General features: G+C 42.6%; 1 protein-coding gene across 5 annotated transcripts in view; it reads left to right on the forward strand.

Annotated features, from left to right (window-relative positions):
* The window catches only part of FPR2 (formyl peptide receptor 2), a 37,465-nt gene that overhangs the window by 14,420 nt on the left and 5,480 nt on the right, over positions 1 to 17,565 (forward strand). The window contains exon 5 of one of the 5 annotated variants that reach the window (XM_072758366.1): positions 12,688 to 12,756. The exons of 3 other annotated variants lie outside the window; for them this stretch is intronic. The gene's annotated coding sequence lies outside the window, so the exon portion shown is untranslated. Of the gene's footprint in view, positions 1 to 12,534; positions 12,757 to 17,565 lie in introns of those variants that run through there. One more of the 5 variants, XM_072758368.1, reaches the window with a different exon arrangement.

The raw sequence follows: 17,565 nt of genomic DNA on the forward strand, positions 1-17,565 counted from the left end.
TGGGGTGGGTACTGAAAGTTGGCTCCTCTGGTGACTGGCCTCCATCCTTAGGTGCTTTTCAAAAATCACCTCATTAACATAACATCAACTTCATCACTCCCATCACAGGGAATTCCAAGAGATTTGGGAACTCTGTGCCGGAAACAGGGGTGAAGACCAAATATATATTTCTAATTATAAATCACATGATCACAGACATTTCCACAGTTGCTAACACACAAGCCACCTACTGACAAAATCACTTAGCTAAGGAAGATAGTGTCTTTGCCCTCCAAGAGAAAAGATTGGGCAAAAGGTATATAGAGAAAACAAAAACTCTATCAAAAACGTGCACAAATGGTCATAGTAGCCCTCTTCACAGTAGCCCAAAGGTAGAAACAAGCCAGATATCCATTAATTAATGGACGGATGGAGAGACAAAGTGTGGTCCATCCACACAGTGGAATATTACTCAGCCATAAAAAGGAACAAAACACTGATGCTTGCTATAATGTGGATGAACCTCGAAAAGAGAAAGAAGCCATACATAAAAGGTCACATATTATATGATTCCATGTAGATGAAATATCCAGAACAGGCAAATTCAGAGTTGGAAAGCAGATTCACATTGCCAGGGGCTGGGGAATGGGGAATTGCTGTTTGATGGGTATTGAGTTTCTGTTTGGGGTGATGAGAAAATTCTAGAACTAGAGAGTGGTGATGGTTATGCAATACGAATGTGCTTAATGCCACTAACATATGTACTTAAAATGGTAAATATTATGTGCTATTTTACCACAATTTTTAAAATGTGAAGAAAAACAAAGGTGTACAGACATCTAGTTAATGATTGATTGATGAGAGACAACTCCGGTGACTCACAGTCAGACAGACATGAGCTAAGACTTTCTTCCTCCCATGACTCTCTGCCTGAGGGCTACAAGCCTTGCAAATTCCCGGTCTCAGATCCTACCCTCCTCTCTCTAAAGGGGCATGAGAGCCTCCCTTTCCTCTGCCATTGGGAGAGGTCAGGCACAATATTCAGATGGTTTTCAAAGATAGGCAAAATGGATCTGTGAGAGATAACAATGTGTCATCAAGCATTATATCTTGTGGATTCTGTGCTAGAGGAAGTCAGGCTCTTGTCTCTTTGGTTATCCTGACCAGATACAGAAGGGGTGCCCTTCTCCATCCCTTGTGTGGGGATGATCTTGGGAATGAAGAAGAGCATGGTAGTAATTATAGCACAAATACGTTGCTGGGGATAAGAGTTAGTTAGATTGGCTGTGCAAAATACATGTGAGCTCTTGCCAAGAGCTTTACTTCTCTTCTAAACTTTGTGACAGCCTTTCTCAAATGGTTGTTGGAGAATGAAATAGGTTAATACCACAAAACCTGAGCCAGTGCTTGACACACCATATGTACTGAATAATGTTTGGTTTTTACAGTTATTTTGCATTTGAGGAACCTGAAACTTAGAGCATTTAAGTTAATTGCCTACCGTCACTCAGCAGCTCTGGCTATCAGATTGTAGCCAAAGTCTCTGTCTGCTCCTGCTCTGTCATCCTGCCTCTGCACCTGAGCTGTCTAGTACAACAGCCATTCACCCCCATATTTTGAGGAAAACATGGCTAGTATTATTTGAGATGGGCTGTAAGAGTAAAAGCACCCATAAGATTTCAAAGACTTAGAATGTTAAAAAAAAAACAGTGTGAAACATTTCCTTAGTAATTTTTATATTGATTACATATTGAAATGACAGTTATTTGGCTACTGGAGATTAAGTAAAATATTTTCTAAAAATTAACATCATCTGTTTCTTACTTTTCAAAGTACCTTCCAGACCATTTAAAGTTACATACATGGTTCATGGTTCTATGGAACTTCAATGCCCTACAGTCTGAAAAGTAACTTGCAGATATTCCTCCGCCCCTCTCTGCCCCAACTAACCACAGAGACACCCTGAGAACTGTCTGTCCTCAAGAATCTTTAAGGCAGTCATTTGCAAAGCAATGAATAAGGAAGATTCTGCAATGACAGGAGAGGATACACTGTGCACCTATTACTCCACCACAGTTTGAGGGTGGACAGGAAGCCTGCTATCTGCAACCAGTACAAGTCATGGTGGCTCCCATTTACTGAGCCTCTTCTACGACGGGCCATCACTTTGCAGCATCCCCACTCTTCTTGCCTCTGAGCTCAGCAAGTTCCAAACTGGCTAAACATCATCATCACCAAATGACAGAAGAAGAAACTTTGGCTTGGAGAGGGGAGGCGACTGCCCTAAGATCTAGGGCTGCAGCTTTGAGGAGGCAGAGCTGAGTCCTGTAGATGGGTCCCATGGAATAGCCTGCACCAGTCTCTTCATGTGGAGACCAGGCATCACTGCTCTGGAAGACTACTGCTTCCCTATTACCCGCATTTCCCATAGTCCATAATAATTCCTTTGGCCCTTCTGCTTTCTCCTTAAAGCCCTGAACCTCCTCTAGCATGCCCACTCACAGCTGATGCCCTTGCATTGTACTCCACCAAATCCACCCTTCTGTCTGCTCCTGCATGGCTGTTCTTTGCTTTTGCCTCCGTGACCAACAAGCAAGTACCCCTTCCCAAGACTTATCCTTCCACTTGTCTTCTGAATCTCACCCCATCCCACTTTCTCAAGAACTACCTTCCTTCACTTTCCCCCTTTCTCCTGTAGCAACAATATTTTCTCTCTATTCCATCATTCTCACCTGCACCCCAATATGGTCTAGAACCTCTTATCTTATAAAAAATTTATTCTTTGAGGGGTGCCTAGGTGGCTCGGTTAAACATCTGCCTTTGGTTCCCAGGGTCCTGGGATCGAGCCCTGAACTGGGCTCCTTGCTCAGCTCCTTGGGTATCCTGCTTCTCCCTCTTCCTCTGCCTCTGCCCCCACTCTCCCCTGACTCATGCTCACTCTCTCTCTCTCTCTCAAATAAATAAAAATAAAATCTTAAAAAAAATATATTCTTCTACTCCACATCCTTCTTTAGTTTCTAACAAATTCCTTGGCTCTCTTTCACAGCAAAACATACTGAAGGAATACTGTATATTCACTGTATTTATTTCTTCACCTTGCATTCCTCTATAACCCACTCCAAAGAGTCTCTTGTCCCCACGATTATGATGTGCCATGGTCGAGCTCCCCAGTCATAGAGATACATTTGCCACCTGGACTTTCCACAGACTGTTGTACGGGCTCTGGACAGTCATAAGTTCTGGTCTCCTGTGAAGAATAAAGACAGTCATCCTAAAAACATTATTCCCAAGACCCTGAATCAATTAGGGTGCTTTCAGTTATAAGTCATTTACAGTTTATAATTACACCTAACAACGTCTAAACCCAACACAACATTTATGGTCTACTTTACAAGAACTTTGGCAAGTTAGGTTCTGTCTGAAAAACATCATTGAGAACCACATTTATTTTAATCCTTCCACTTTATCATCCCTAATTGGTGGCTTTCTTCCTGGAGATTGCCACCTAATGGCTGCAAGATAGCTACCACAGCTCCAAACTTCACACACAGCATCCCAAGCCAGGAAGATGAGGATGAAATGGGAATCACTGAAGGATTTTTTTTTTAAGATTTATTTAATTATTCATGAAAGACACACACACACACAGAGGCAGAGACATATGCAGAGGGAGAAGCAGGCTTCCCACAGGGAGCCCCATGTGGGACTTGATCCTGGATCCCGGGATCACACCCTGAGCCAAAGGCAGATGCTCAACCGCTGAGCCGCCATGGCGCCCCTCACTGAAGATTTTTAATTGGAAGTAGAGCATGTTCAGATTTATGTCTTATAAAAATTTCTTTGGGGTCCTACATATAAGACACATTTTAGAAGGTCCCCAAGGGGGATCCCTGGGTGGCGCAGCGGTTTGGCGCCTGCCTTTGGCCCAGGGCGCGATCCTGGAGACCCGGGATCGGGTCCCACATCGGGCTCCCGGTGCATGGAGCCTGCTTCTCCCTCCGCCTATGTCTCTGCCTCTCTCTCTCTCTCTGTGTGACTATCATAAATAAATAAAAAATTAAAAAAAAATTAAAAAAAAAAAAGAAGGTCCCCAAGGGAGGAAGGGTAACAAGTGTGGATGTGACCAAGAATCAAAAGAAAGTCATAGTTTTACTGGAAATTAAACTGAAGAATGGCAGAGGGCACTACTATGCATAGAGAAGGACTTAGATGCTGAGAGAAAATGAGACATGGGACCCCACAGACTAACTCCCAGAAAAATTGGAAGGTCTTTGGAAGTCTGGTGTTCTTCTGAAACTGGGCTTCTTGGGTGCCCCTGTATATCTCCCATAAGCCCTCTTTACTGAAGCATATGTGAGTTTTGTTCTTTGCTACCAAATGGCTCAGATTAACACACCAGGATTTGCAAAACTGACAGAAGCAAAGTGACTAAGGTGGGAAAAAGGAGTTCAAGTGGACTGATTTCTGAGTGTCCTCAGTATCTAATCTGTGTAAGGCCATATGAGAAATGATATTGGGCTTGGCCTTGGTCAGGCAAATTCCTGCCCATGTTTCAAAAATCTCTGACCCTTGTGGTAGCTGATATCTGAAATAGCCTTTGTGAACAGCAACATCTTTCAATAAATCACAGTGCCTGAGATGGTGAAGCCAAATGGCCTGGGCTAGAAATCCAAAGTTACCACTTACTAGTTCTGCAGTTGATCAAGCCATCCAACCCAGGGATTGGCCGACATTTTCTGTAAAGGGCCACAGCACAGTAGTTAATATTTTATATTTTTTTGGCCATAGTGTCTCTATCACAACGATTCAACCTTGCTGTTATAGTACGAATATAGCCATTGACAATACATAAATGATGAGCATGACTATGTGCCAAAAAAATTTTATTTAAGGACACTGAAATTGGAATTGTATATGATTTTTATTTGACACAGAATATTATTCTTTTGGTTTTCTTCAGCTGTTAAAAAATATAGAAACCATTCTTGGCTCATGAGCCAATCAAAAATAGATGAAGGGCTGGATTTGACCTCTCTTTTAACTTTACTATGCCTCAGTTATACCATCTGTAAATTAAGTATAATAATGTTCACAGAGGACATGTTAGAGCAAAACAAGTAAGATAAATAATGCAAAATTATCCTGGATTAGCACGGATTAGTTAGCAAGAATTATCATTAGTTAGCATGGATTCTTGTGTAATACATATTACCATATGCTAGTAATCAGAAAAGAATCTCTTCCTCCCCTGTTTTACATTCTCTCTGGGTGAACCTATCCACACTTAAGGCTTCAACCACACCTCATTAATAATCCCCAAATCCCTGCCTCCAGCTCAAACCTTGCTGTTGAATTCCAGGCACATCATCCTGGGTTCATTTGTCTCTTTAGGCCCATTTCCAGAATTTTATCTCATTACCTCCTCTGATAATTCCATGTGATGGAAGGGACTGTGTCCCTCCAAAATTCATATGTTGAAGCCCTAACCCCACTACCTCAGAATGTGAGTGTATTTGGAGACAGAGCATTTGGCCCTGACCCAATCTGACTGATGTCCTTTTTTTTTTTTTAAGATTTTATTTATTTATTCATGAGAGACACACAGAGAGAGAGAGAGGCAGAAACATAGGCAGAGGGAGCCAGATGTAGGACTTGATCTCAGGACCCCAGGATCATGACCTGAGCCAAAGGCAGATGCTCAACCACTGAGCCACTCAAGCGTCCCCTGACTGGTGTCCTTATAAGAAGAGGAAATTAAGATACAGACACACACAGAAGAAAAATATCCATCTAGAAGCCAATGAGAGAGGCCTCAGAAAAAAACAGCCCTGCTGACACCTTGATCTTCCCGCCTCCAGAAATCTAAGAAAATAAATTTCCATGGTCTAAACTGCCTAGTCTGTGGTTTTTGTTAAGGCAGCCTTAGCATCTGAATATACTCTGCTTCTTCTCATAGCCCCCAAATTCACCAAATTACCCTTGTGATTTTAAAGAAAACAGCCACAAAATTCTTTGACATTTCTCCCATTGAGAGGTAGGGTCTGTGCCCTCTCCCCTTGAATCTGGGTGGGATTGGGACAACTTTGACCAATGGAATGTAGCAGAAATGACACTGCGTGACTTCTGAGGCTAAGCCAGAAAAGGCCATGAAGCTTCTAACCAGCTTTCTTGGGACACTTGTTCTGGAGGAAGGTGATCTTGTGCAAGAAATCTGATTACCCTGAGATTGCCATGCTGGAAAGGCCTTGTGTAGGTCCTCAGCATTCTAGTCAATCCCACCCAGGTACCAGATATGTGGATGAAGGAACATCCAGATGACTCCAGTCCCCAACCTTCAAGTCACCCCAAAGCCTTTGAGTCTTTGGGGGCAGAAAGAAGCATCTCCTCTGTGCCTTGTTCTAATTCCTAACCCACATAATTCATGAGCATAATAAAGTGGTTGTTTGACATTGCTAATGTTTTAGAGTGGATTATTATGTAGCAATAGTAACAGGAACATCTCTCCCCAGACCACACCTCCTGTCTATGACCCTAGATCTGTCCTGGGCTGGTCTTCAACAACTTTCCTTTAATCTCTTGCTACATCCTTCACTCTAAAGTCTCTGCCTCCAATTGGGAACATTCTCAAATCTATCGCTTTGCAGAACTCTAGGACAATGATTTTCCTAAAGCATACATCTGACAAGCTCCCCTCCTGTTTTGGTTTTTCAAAACATTTTTTTAAATTGAAGTGTGTTGACACACAATGTTATATTAGTTTCAGGTACACAACATAGTGATTCAATAACTCTATACATTATGCTATGCTCACCACAAGCGTAGCTACCATCTGTCACCAGACAACACTATTACATATCATTGACTATATTCCCTATGCTGTACCTTCCATCTCCATGACTTACTCATTCCATAGCTGTAAGCCTTTGTCTCCAACTCCCCTTCACCCATCTTGCCCATCCCCACACCACCATCTCCGCCCCCACCAAAACAACCAGTTTGTTTGTATATATGGGTATGTTCCTGCTTTTTTATTTGTTCATTTTTGTTTTTTAGATTCTACATCTAAGTGAAATCATATGGTATTTGTCTTTCTCTGACATTTCACTTAGCATAATACCCTCTGGATCCATCTATATTTTTGCAAATGGCAAGATCTCATTCTTTTTTATGGATAAATAATATCCCTTTATATAAGTATACCACATCTTCATTATTCATTCACCTATTGATACACTTTGCTTCCATATCTTGGCTATTGTGAATAACACTGCAATAAATATAAGGGTGTACTTATGGTTTTTAAAAAGATTTTATTTATTTATTCATGAGAGACACAGAGAGAAAGGCAGAGATGTAGGCAGAGGGAGAAGCAAGGTTCTCATAAGGAGCTCATTGTGGGACTCGACTCCAGGACTGCGGGACCATGCCCTGAGCCAAAGACAGCTGGTCAATTGCTGAACCACCCAGGCATCCCAAGGGTGCACTTATCTTTTTAATTAAAAAAGAATTAAACACAACTTTAGGGGACACCTGAGTGGCTCAGTGGTTGAGCATCTGCCTTTGGCTCAGGACATGATCCCGGTCCTGAGATCGAGTCCCACATTGGGCTCCTTATGAGGAACCTGCTTCTCCCTCTGCCTGTGTCTGCCTCTCTCTGTGTGTCTCTCATGAATAAATAAAATCTTAGAAAAATAAAATAAAATAAACATGACTTTAATGGTTTTGTTTTCTTTGGATAAATACCCAGTAGTGGAATTACTGAATCATGTAGTATTTATATTTTTAATTTTTTCTGGAACTTCTATATCATTTCTGACAATGGCTGTACCAATTTACATTTCCACCAACGTGAGGATTTCTTTCTTTCTACATCTTCATCATACTTGTTATTTGTCTTTTTGATTCTAGCCATTTTGAAAAGGGTGAGGTAGTATCTCGTTGTGGTTTTGATTTGCATTTTCCTGATGATTAGTGATGTTGAGCGTCTTCTCATGTGTCTGTTGGCCATCTGTATGGCTTCTGTGGAGAAATGTTTATTCAGGTCCTCTACTCATTTTTTTTAAAAGACATTTATTTAGTTATTTATTTAGAGAGCATGAGCAGGAGGGGCAGAGGGAGAGGGAGAGATAATCTCAAGCAGACTCTACACTGAGCATGGAACCTGATGTGGGGCTTAATCTCACATCCCTGAGATCACAATCTGAGCCAAAACCAAGAATCGGATGCTCAACTGACTGTGCCACCCAGGTGCCCCCAAGTCTTCCTTGTAGCAGTCATGACCCTCTAGGAGATGGCCTCTGGCATCACTTACCACTCTTTGCCTCATCACCTATGCTCCAATAACCAATTTAACCAATTTCTTGGCCTCTCTCATGTGGATTTTCACTCCCTTCTGCCTGGAATGCAATTTTTTTTAAACTTCTTTTTTGAGTTTTTATTTTATTCATGAGAGACACAGAGAGAGAGAAAGAGAGAGAGAGAGAGGCAGAGACACAGGCAGAGGGAGAAGCAGGCTCCATGCAGGGAGCCTGATGTGGGATTTGATCCTGGGACTCCAGGATCAGGTCCTGTACCAAAGGCGGCATTATACCGCTGAGCCACCCTGCCTGCCCCTGGAATGCAATTTTCTTTCTCTTCTTTATCTGAGTCTTTAAGACACAGCCTAGATGTCACCCTCTTTCTGAATGATACTATGCCTTGTCATTCTGAGTTAACTGTTTCTTTTGGAGGATCTCATAAAAACTCAGGCATCTTTCTATTACTATGTATTACTGTTACTCTACTGTGACCAAATGAGACAGAGCAGGGACTGGACTTGAGTCCTCCTCAATCTTGACCATGAAACCCAACATCCCTTGATAGCTGAAATCCTATGCCCCTTTGAGTAGCATATCTTCCAGGAATGTGGAAGCAGGATGCTTACCAAAGGGTAGACTTGACTACAAAGACCGGCAAAGAACAAACCAAACCAGTCTGTGCCAAGGTGGACCCCAGCAATAATCTTTCATCGACTTCCCCTAATTATAATATTTTTTAAAGATTTTATTTATTTATTTGACAGAGAGATACAGACAGCCAGAGAGCACAAGCAAGGGGAGCAACAGGCAGAGGGAGAGGGAGAAGCAGGCTCCCCGCTGAGCAGGAAGCCCAACGCAGGGCTCCATCCCAGGACCCTGAAATCATCACCTGTGCTAAAGGCAGCTAGTTAAAGTGCTCTAGGGACTGAGCCATCCAGGTGCCCCTCCTCCTGAATGTAATATTAAAAACACTCCCAGCGATGGAGATTTAACATATTAATGAAATATGCAACGCATGATGAAGAATGTTCTGTTTGCTACGCCTGTGAGCCAACATCCCATATCTCTCCAACTACCTGCTTTGAGTCACTTCTTTCCCACCTCAGTCTCTTTAAAAACTTTCTCCAGCCTTTGTTCAGAGAGCCAGCTTTCCTTTGTGCTGTTTCCCTTGTGCTTGAGCATCAGCCCCAAAAAAAGCCTTGCCTGGAATTCCTGTTTGGCCTCTAGTAAATTTCTATTGCTTAGAGGGCCCAAGGACCTGAGTCAGGACACAAGCACTTCACTTCATTGTCTCATCTTTTCATCTAGTTGGTTAGAGCCTGTGTCTGATTAATTTCTGTGTTCCCAGGAGGCAGCAAGCAAGAACTCCTTTGGAGGCCTACACCAGTATAATATCTACCACCCTTCTTCCTTAATCAGTGGATTCCATTTTATTCAGGTAGTAATTTCCTTCATTGTAAGCCAACCAGGGCAACTTCATTAAGACTTTTTTTTTTTCCTTGTATTGGTCTGGAGATGCTATGTCACTCAGTTCTGTCAGTAAAAAGTTAAAAGCAGGTTTGCAGAGATTCCAGGACAGATTCTCCTTCTTTATAAAATGAGAAAGGTGGGATGCCTGGATGGCTCATCGGTTGAGCATCTGCCTTCAGCTCAGGGAGTGATCCTGGGATCCAGGATTGAGTCCCGGATTGGGCTCCTTACAGGGAGCCTGCTTCTCCCTCTGCCTCTGTCTCTGCCTCTCTCTCTCTCAGTGTCTCTCATGAATAAATTAATAAAATCTTTATTTTTTAAAAAATAAAACTCCAAACCTTTATAATAATAAATTTCTTCATGGTTTAAGGGATTCACATGTTTGCTATACGTATAACTGAAAACATCCCATTGGTATAGTGATTCTGGGAGAAAAAAGAAAATAGTTGTTTTCATCTCTTTCTCTTAGACTCTTGTCTTCTGGCTTTTAACTCTTCTCCATGGTTGTAGTGACTGGATTTGAGAATAATTCTGTAGAACAGTATGATGGTGCTTAAAATCTCAATAGGACCCATCTCTTCAGATCAGTGGCCTCAAAGTTATCTCCCTGAGGAGCAGAAGTTTAGGGGATTGATCTTGATGATGGTATTGGGTGAAGGGTCCTCTTTTACACATCTCCCTTACCTCTCTCTGTGTTCCTGGTTACAATTCCTTTTATTTGTATTTATTTATTTTTTAGAGAGAGATAGAGCTCTAGCAGGTGGGCATGGGGTGGAGGATAGAAGGGCAGAGGAAGAGGGAGAGAGAATCCCAAGCAGGCCCCATGTTGAACATTGATCTCACAGCCCCAAGATAGTGACCTGAGGCAAAATCAAAAGTAGGATGCTCAACAGACTGAGCCACCCAGGTGCCCCCACTATTTCTTTTAGCATTATGTTTTATAAAATATATTTGGTCTTTGTCCCTAGTTCCTGGCACAGGCTCCTAAAACCCCAGGAATTTCCTGAATGATAAAATATATAAATGTATTTTAAATAAACACATTTTTACATAAATGAAAAAAATACATATTTTACATAAAATATATAAAGATATATTTTATTATATCTAAGGATCTCTTTTTGATCACACCAAAGTTTATACTAATAAAGTGACTTAAGTGGGGCCCCTATGATAGCCTCTGAAGGACTAGGTGACTAAAGTTTTGGGACTTTCAGCCCCACACACAGATTTTGGGGTAGGGAAGATGGGAGGGGTTTGGAGATTAAGCTCTAGAAAAACTCCTGAACGAAAGATTTGATGAGCTTCTAGGTTAGCGAACACATCATGGTGTTGGGATGGTGGTGCCCTCAGAGAGGATATGGAAAGTGTACACATGCAACCTCTATATACTTTGCCTATGTATCCCTTCCATTTGGCCATATAACCAACCCAAATGAGAGTTTGTCTACCTGATGTGCAGCAAGCCAATAAAAACCGACACTGAGCTTTGGCAGTGCAGAAAGGAGGGTTATTTACTGATGTGGCTCCTCCTAGGAGAATGGGAACCTAATGCTGATTAGCCCCAAACTCCCTGATGGCTTGCAAGTGAGGGGCTTTATCTGAGATGCCTGGGTGGCTCAACTGGTTAAGTGTCTGACTCTTGATTTCAGCTCAGGTCATAATCTCAGGATCATGGGATAGAGCCCTGTGTTGGGCTCCCTGCTCAGCAGGGAGTCTGTTTGAAATCCTTTCTCTCCTACTCCACCCTGCTCATACACTCTCTGTCTCTCTCAAATAAATCTTTATTTATTTTTTTTAAATTTTTTTTAAATTTTTTTAATTTTTATTTATTTATGATAGTCACAGAGAGAGAGAGAGAGAGAGAGAGGCAGAGACACAGGCAGAGGGAGAAGCAGGCTCCATGCACCGGGAGCCTGATGTGGGATTCGATCCCGGGTCTCCAGGATCGCGCCCTGGGCCAAAGGCAAGCGCCAAACCACTGCGCCACCCAGGGATCCCTCAAATAAATCTTTAAAATAAGATAAAGGGCAAAAGTTAGGGGCAGGAGTCACCTGAGAAGCTGAAAACCGCTGACTGGAGGCCTATGAGTTCATGATAGCAGGTGCTCTGGCACCACTTCATCTGGTCATCTGGAGGTCTTTTCCAACTCAGGAGACTGAGAATTGGAAATTTTTCTTTATGTTAGAGATTTCACTAAGTAAATGTGGTGGTTACACCTTTAGGGTAGTGCTAATTAACTACTTGTAAGCTAGTGGGGTTGCATACCTACAGGTTCCTCAGCTGGTCCCGCCATGCCTGGGGGCAATACACACTGTACTGTTCATTTTTTCTTCTGAACTGACAAGATGGACGCTGGCTTCAGCTGGTTTTGAGCTGTATCCTTTATAATAAAATGGTAAACGAAAGCAAATTGGCTTCCTAAGTTTGTCGAGCCACTCTAGCCAATTATTGGACCTGAAGAGGGGGCCTCAGAGACCCCTGATTTATAGCTGGTCAGTCAGCTGCAGGTGACAACCAGGGACTTGCAAGTAGTATCTGAAATGGGGGCAGTCTTGCTGTGGGATGGAGCCCTTTGCTACACATTTGGTGTCAGAAGTGCTGTGTGAAAAGAGAAACAAGTTTTTGCTTAACCATTATCTCTGCTTTTTACTTCTTGCCTTGAGTTCCTCTACCTTCAATAATTGTTTCCTTCATTTTCCTGAACCTCTTAAGGAGAAAGGGCTGGGACACCCACACTTCTTGACTCTTGATATTTAGAGGGGTCAATTCCTGTCTCCTGTAATAGGGCTGGAGGTGAGGGGAATATTCAGACTTCAGTCTCCAAGGAGAGTACACTGACAACATATTCAGGGTGTTTTCTGGAAGTTGCAAGAAGCCCTGGGTTTCTGTCACCTGATTGGTTCCAGCTTCATCTCTCCTCCCCCTTTGTTCAATAAAGTGTCTGCCCAACTTGAGTCACTCTGCAAGAAGCCAGGAACTAACAAGAGAAAAAGGATCTCAGCCAGTGGTAAGTTGGGACCCTGACAATTTCAAAAATTACTATTTGAACATCTGCTAGATGGCAGATACCTCCTAAACCTTCAGAGCTAGGCTCTCCAATCTAGAATCCACTTGCTATATATGGTTATTGAGCTCTCACTGGTCCAACCTGAGATGTGCTGTAAAAGACATTTAGTATATTCAAAAGACTTAGCATGAAGAAAGAATGCAGAATAGCTCACTGATAATTCTTATATTGGCTACCTGTTCTAATGATATTCTTTTTGATATGCTGGGTTACATATATTATTAAAATTAATATATTATCACTATTTCTTTTACTTTGTAGAAAGAATGGTAAGCCTCATATGTGGCTCGCATGTATGTTTCCTTTGGACAGAATTACTCTAGAAATTTAGCACTGAAAAAATCTGGTAGTCTTCTAGCGTTTATACCATTGTGGAGGATATTTAGAATAGGAAATGAAAGAATGGATAAAAAAAAACAAGAATATCTGGTAGAATAAGCCTGCCTGGAGTAGCTGCCCTGTATTGTGGGCCAGGTGGGGCCTCTGAAGATGTAATAACTCATTCTTACTGAAGAGCCAAATGTGGGAAGCTTGAAAGAGCATAATAGGCAGAGGAACAGAGGATGCAGAAGCCTCAAGATGGCAATGAGCTTGGCATGTTCAAGCAATCGAAGGAGTTCAATGGATAGAATGCATTGTGTAAGACTAGAGCGATGTATGAAGTATGATTGAGTGTGATGTTGGGGGGCATCTAGGTGGCTCAGTCAGTTGGGTGTCTGCCTTCGACTCAGGTCATGATCCTGGGAGGACATTGAGTCCTGGCATTGGCATCAGCACCTGCTCAGCAGGGAGCCTGCTTCTCCCTCTCCCTTCACCACTCCCCACTTGTGCTTTCTGCTCTCTCTCTCAAATAAATAAATAAAATCTTAAAGAAAAAGAAATATTTAAGTTTTCGTTCTGTTTCTGGCACAGAGTTCCTAAAACTCTTGGAATTTCCTAAGTGATGAGAGTGGCAGAGGTGTCTTTTTTTGTTAATGAGGTGACTTTCGGAAAGCACCTAAGGATGGGAGAAAATCAGCCACAGAGACTGAGTTCAATCCCCAATAGCCAATGAGTTAATCAATCATGACTGTGTAATGAAGCCTCCATAAAAACCCAAAAGGACAGACTTCAGAGAGTTTCTGGGTTGGTGAAAACATGGAGAGAGCAGCACACCTGAAGAGGACATGAAAACTCCACATCCTTTCCCCACACCTGGCCCTATGTATCTCTTTCATCTGCTGTTCCTGAGTGATATCCTTTTATAATAAACTGGTGATCTAGCAAATAAAATATTTCTCTGGGCTCTGTGAGCCACTGCAACAGATGAATTGAATCCGAGGAAGAGGTTGTGGGAACCTCTGATTTATAGCCAGTCAGTCAGAACCACAGGTACCCCAGACTTGTACCTAGTATCTGAATTGCCCTAGGTGCAGGGAGCATCTTTTAGTACTGAACTTTTAACCTGTGCAATCTGATAGTGTCAGAATGGAGTTGAGTTCTTAGACACCTGCTGATGTTCAAAAATTGTTTGTTGATGTGGGGACTCCCTCACACTTTGGAAATTGGGTCACAAAAGGATAGATGGTGCAGATCCAAGAGTGTTTGGTAAACTTGAGTTTGGAAGTCCGGACTTTGGAAACCACTGGAGGATGTTGAGCAGAACAAGGTCATGATCTATCATGATCTTTTAAAAGATCATTGGCTAATGTCTGGAGACTGGATTTTGGGTGAGCGGTACTCAGGGGGAGGCATTTGTAGCAGGAACAAGCTATTAGCAAGGTTGGTCCAAATATGCAGGCCAGAAGTGGGGGCCATGGACAAGGAATGGGAATGATTCTGGGAGTGGATTCAGTTGCTTTGCAGACAGAAGACAGACTTGATTAAGTTGGGCAATAAGGGAAAGACATCAAGGATCTGTTTTAGTCAAGAAGTCAGGTGGGTATATCAGACTAGAGTTTTAGGGAGCTTAGAAGTTATCAGGACTGAGACGCCTGGCTTGGTGGAGCTCAGGACTCTTTGATCTCGAGGTTGTGAGTCTAAACCTCATATTGGGTGTGGAAATTACGTAAAAATAAAAACTTTAAAAAATAAAATAAAATCTTTAAGGGGCACCCGGTGGCTGTTGGCTAAGCATCTGACTCTTGATTTTGGCTCAGGTCATGATCTCAGGGGTTGTGAGATTGAGCCCCTAGTGGGGATCCGCACTCAGTGTGGAGTCTGCTTAAGATTCTCTCCCTCCCTCTCCCTTTGCCCCCTTCCCCTGCTTGCATGTGCAGGCTCTCTCTCTCTCTAAATACATACAATCTTTAAAAAAATCTTTAAAAATAAAAAAAGTTAAATTTAGAGGAGAAAAAGGTAAGAAATTGGGAGAGGAGGCCAATTGAGAAGAGGTGGCCAATTGAGCTATAATAACAACCAAGAGTGTGTTGTGGATGCATTTTATCATCTCAAAGCATAGGAAATTGTGTCTCAGGAAGCAGGAAGGGGTCAAATGGGTCCTACGTCACTGAGGTATCAGGATGAGGACTGAGAAGGGACCACTGGAGTCAGCAGTGAAGAGGCCACAGGTATCCCTGAGGAGAGCACATTCTGTGGAGCTCTGAGCAGCAAAGTCAGTCTGGAGTATGTTTAGGAGAAAATGGGAGGTGGGGAGTGGAGAGGCTACCTTCTAAAGTTTGGCTGAGAATCCTCTTCACAGAAAGAAGTCTCTTGAGAGAAATAGAGCTGAAGCTGGAAAGGAATACAGGTCAAGGATGGTTTCTTTTTATTTTTAAATTTTTATTTTTTAAAGTAAATTCAATGTCCAATGTGGGGCTTGAACTCATGACCCCAAAGCCAAGAGTCATATGCTCTATCCGCTGAGCAAGCCAGGGGCCCCAGGATGGTTTCTTTTTAAAGGGAAAAGAGATGATAACATTTATGGGATAGTGAGAATGACCCAGTAGAAAGAAAATCTTGGGCTTTTGTCTTTGGCAGAAAAGAAAAGGGATAATGCTAGAGGAAAGTTTTCAGGAAGATGAGGTAGAGAGGGATCCAGAGCAAATATAGGAGGGTAGCTGCTGGGACAATGAGAACTCTTTATTTGCTACAACAGGTGCAGGTAGATTGGAAGGTTTAGAGCAGGGCAGGCTAAAAATTTCTAGTGGTTACCATCTTCCCATTATAATATGAGGCAAAGGCATCAGCTGAGAGTGGGGGATGAGGAGGGGAAAGACCGGGTAAAACCAGAGAGGACAAAAGGAGAACTGAAACAGTTATTTCAAAATCTGGAAGTGCAAATATGCTAGAAAAGTAGAGTAAGCTGGGGATCCCTGGGTGGCTCAGCGGTTTAGCACCTGCCTTCAGCCCAGAGTGTGATCCTGGAGTCCCAGACCCGAGACCTGCATCGGGCTCCCTGTATGGAGCCTGCTTCTCCCTCTGCCTGTGTCTCTGCCTCTGTGTGTGTGTGTGTGTGTGTGTGTGTATCTCTCATGAATGAATAAAATCTTTAAAGAGAGAGAGAGAGAAGTAGAGTAAGCTAACACGGAAGTGCTGAGTTTCCATTTGAAATTGCCATAAATCTAGTGGTGCCCCTGTAATAGTTGTGACACCTGGCCAGTCACTTCCCCGGTCAGAGCCATGGTTTCCTTTTATATTACATGGCAATAATGCTTATCCCAAAACAAGGGTGTTGTAACTGGAGATTATAAAATGTACAGTGACTGGCACATTTGAGGAGCTCACCAAATAGCAGCCTTCATAATCCACAGTAGTATCATGTGTGGTTCACAGGTTCTCTCTCCCACACTACAACTAGGATGGGCCCAGAGTTTACAACTTTGCCTCACTGGCCTTGCCCCTCCTGTCATTGCACAATTGTCCTTCCTCGTTGTAGCAGCATTTAAAAAATTATTTATTTATTATTCATGAAAGACACAGAGAGAAAGGCAGAGACATAGGCAGAGCGATAAGCAGTCTCCCCACAGGGCACCCAATGTGGGACTCAATCCCGGGACTCCAGGATCACAACTTGAGTCAAAAGCAGACGCTCAACAGCTGAGCCACCCAGATGTCCCTGCAGCAGCATATTTAAACCAAAATCTATAGATCACTGAGCGCACCATATCTTCTGAGTGCCTCATAGGTGCTTAGAGAGTGGGTAGAGAGAATTTGACTCTGTTAAGGAAGTCTGGCAAGTGGAAGAGAGTCGAGGGGACAATTCTGGTGGAATCTGTCTGGCTGAGCTCAAATGCTGGCATACATCAATCCTTAAGTGCCATATGCGAGGGTTGTGGTGAGGGCTAAAGGAGCTCTTGGCACATGGAAAATGTTCCTGGGACTCCTGGGTGGCTCAGTGGTTGAGCATCTGCCTTTCAGCTCAGGGCGTGATCCTAGGGTCCCAGGATTGAATCCTGCCATCGGGCTCCCTGCCAGGAGCCTGCTTCTCCCTCTGCCTCTCTCTGTGTGTCTCTCATGAATAAATAAATAAAATTGTAAAAAAAAAAAAAAAAAGAGGGATGATAACAGATACCTTGCAATATTATTATTAGTATGTTAATCTAATTTTATTTATATTCAAGTTAGTTAACATATACTGTATTATTAGTTTCAGGGGTAGAATTTAGTGATGCATTAGTTGCATATAATACTCAGTGCTCATTACATCAAGTACCCTCCTTAGTGCCCATAACCAGTTACCCCATTACCCCACCTTATTCCCATTTTTTAAAGATTTATTGATTTTAGAGAGAGAGAAAGAGCATGAGTGGGAGGGGCAGAGGGAGAGGG

Source organism: Vulpes vulpes, chromosome 1 (assembly GCF_048418805.1).
Source record: "Vulpes vulpes isolate BD-2025 chromosome 1, VulVul3, whole genome shotgun sequence".
NCBI lineage: Eukaryota > Metazoa > Chordata > Mammalia > Carnivora > Canidae > Vulpes > Vulpes vulpes.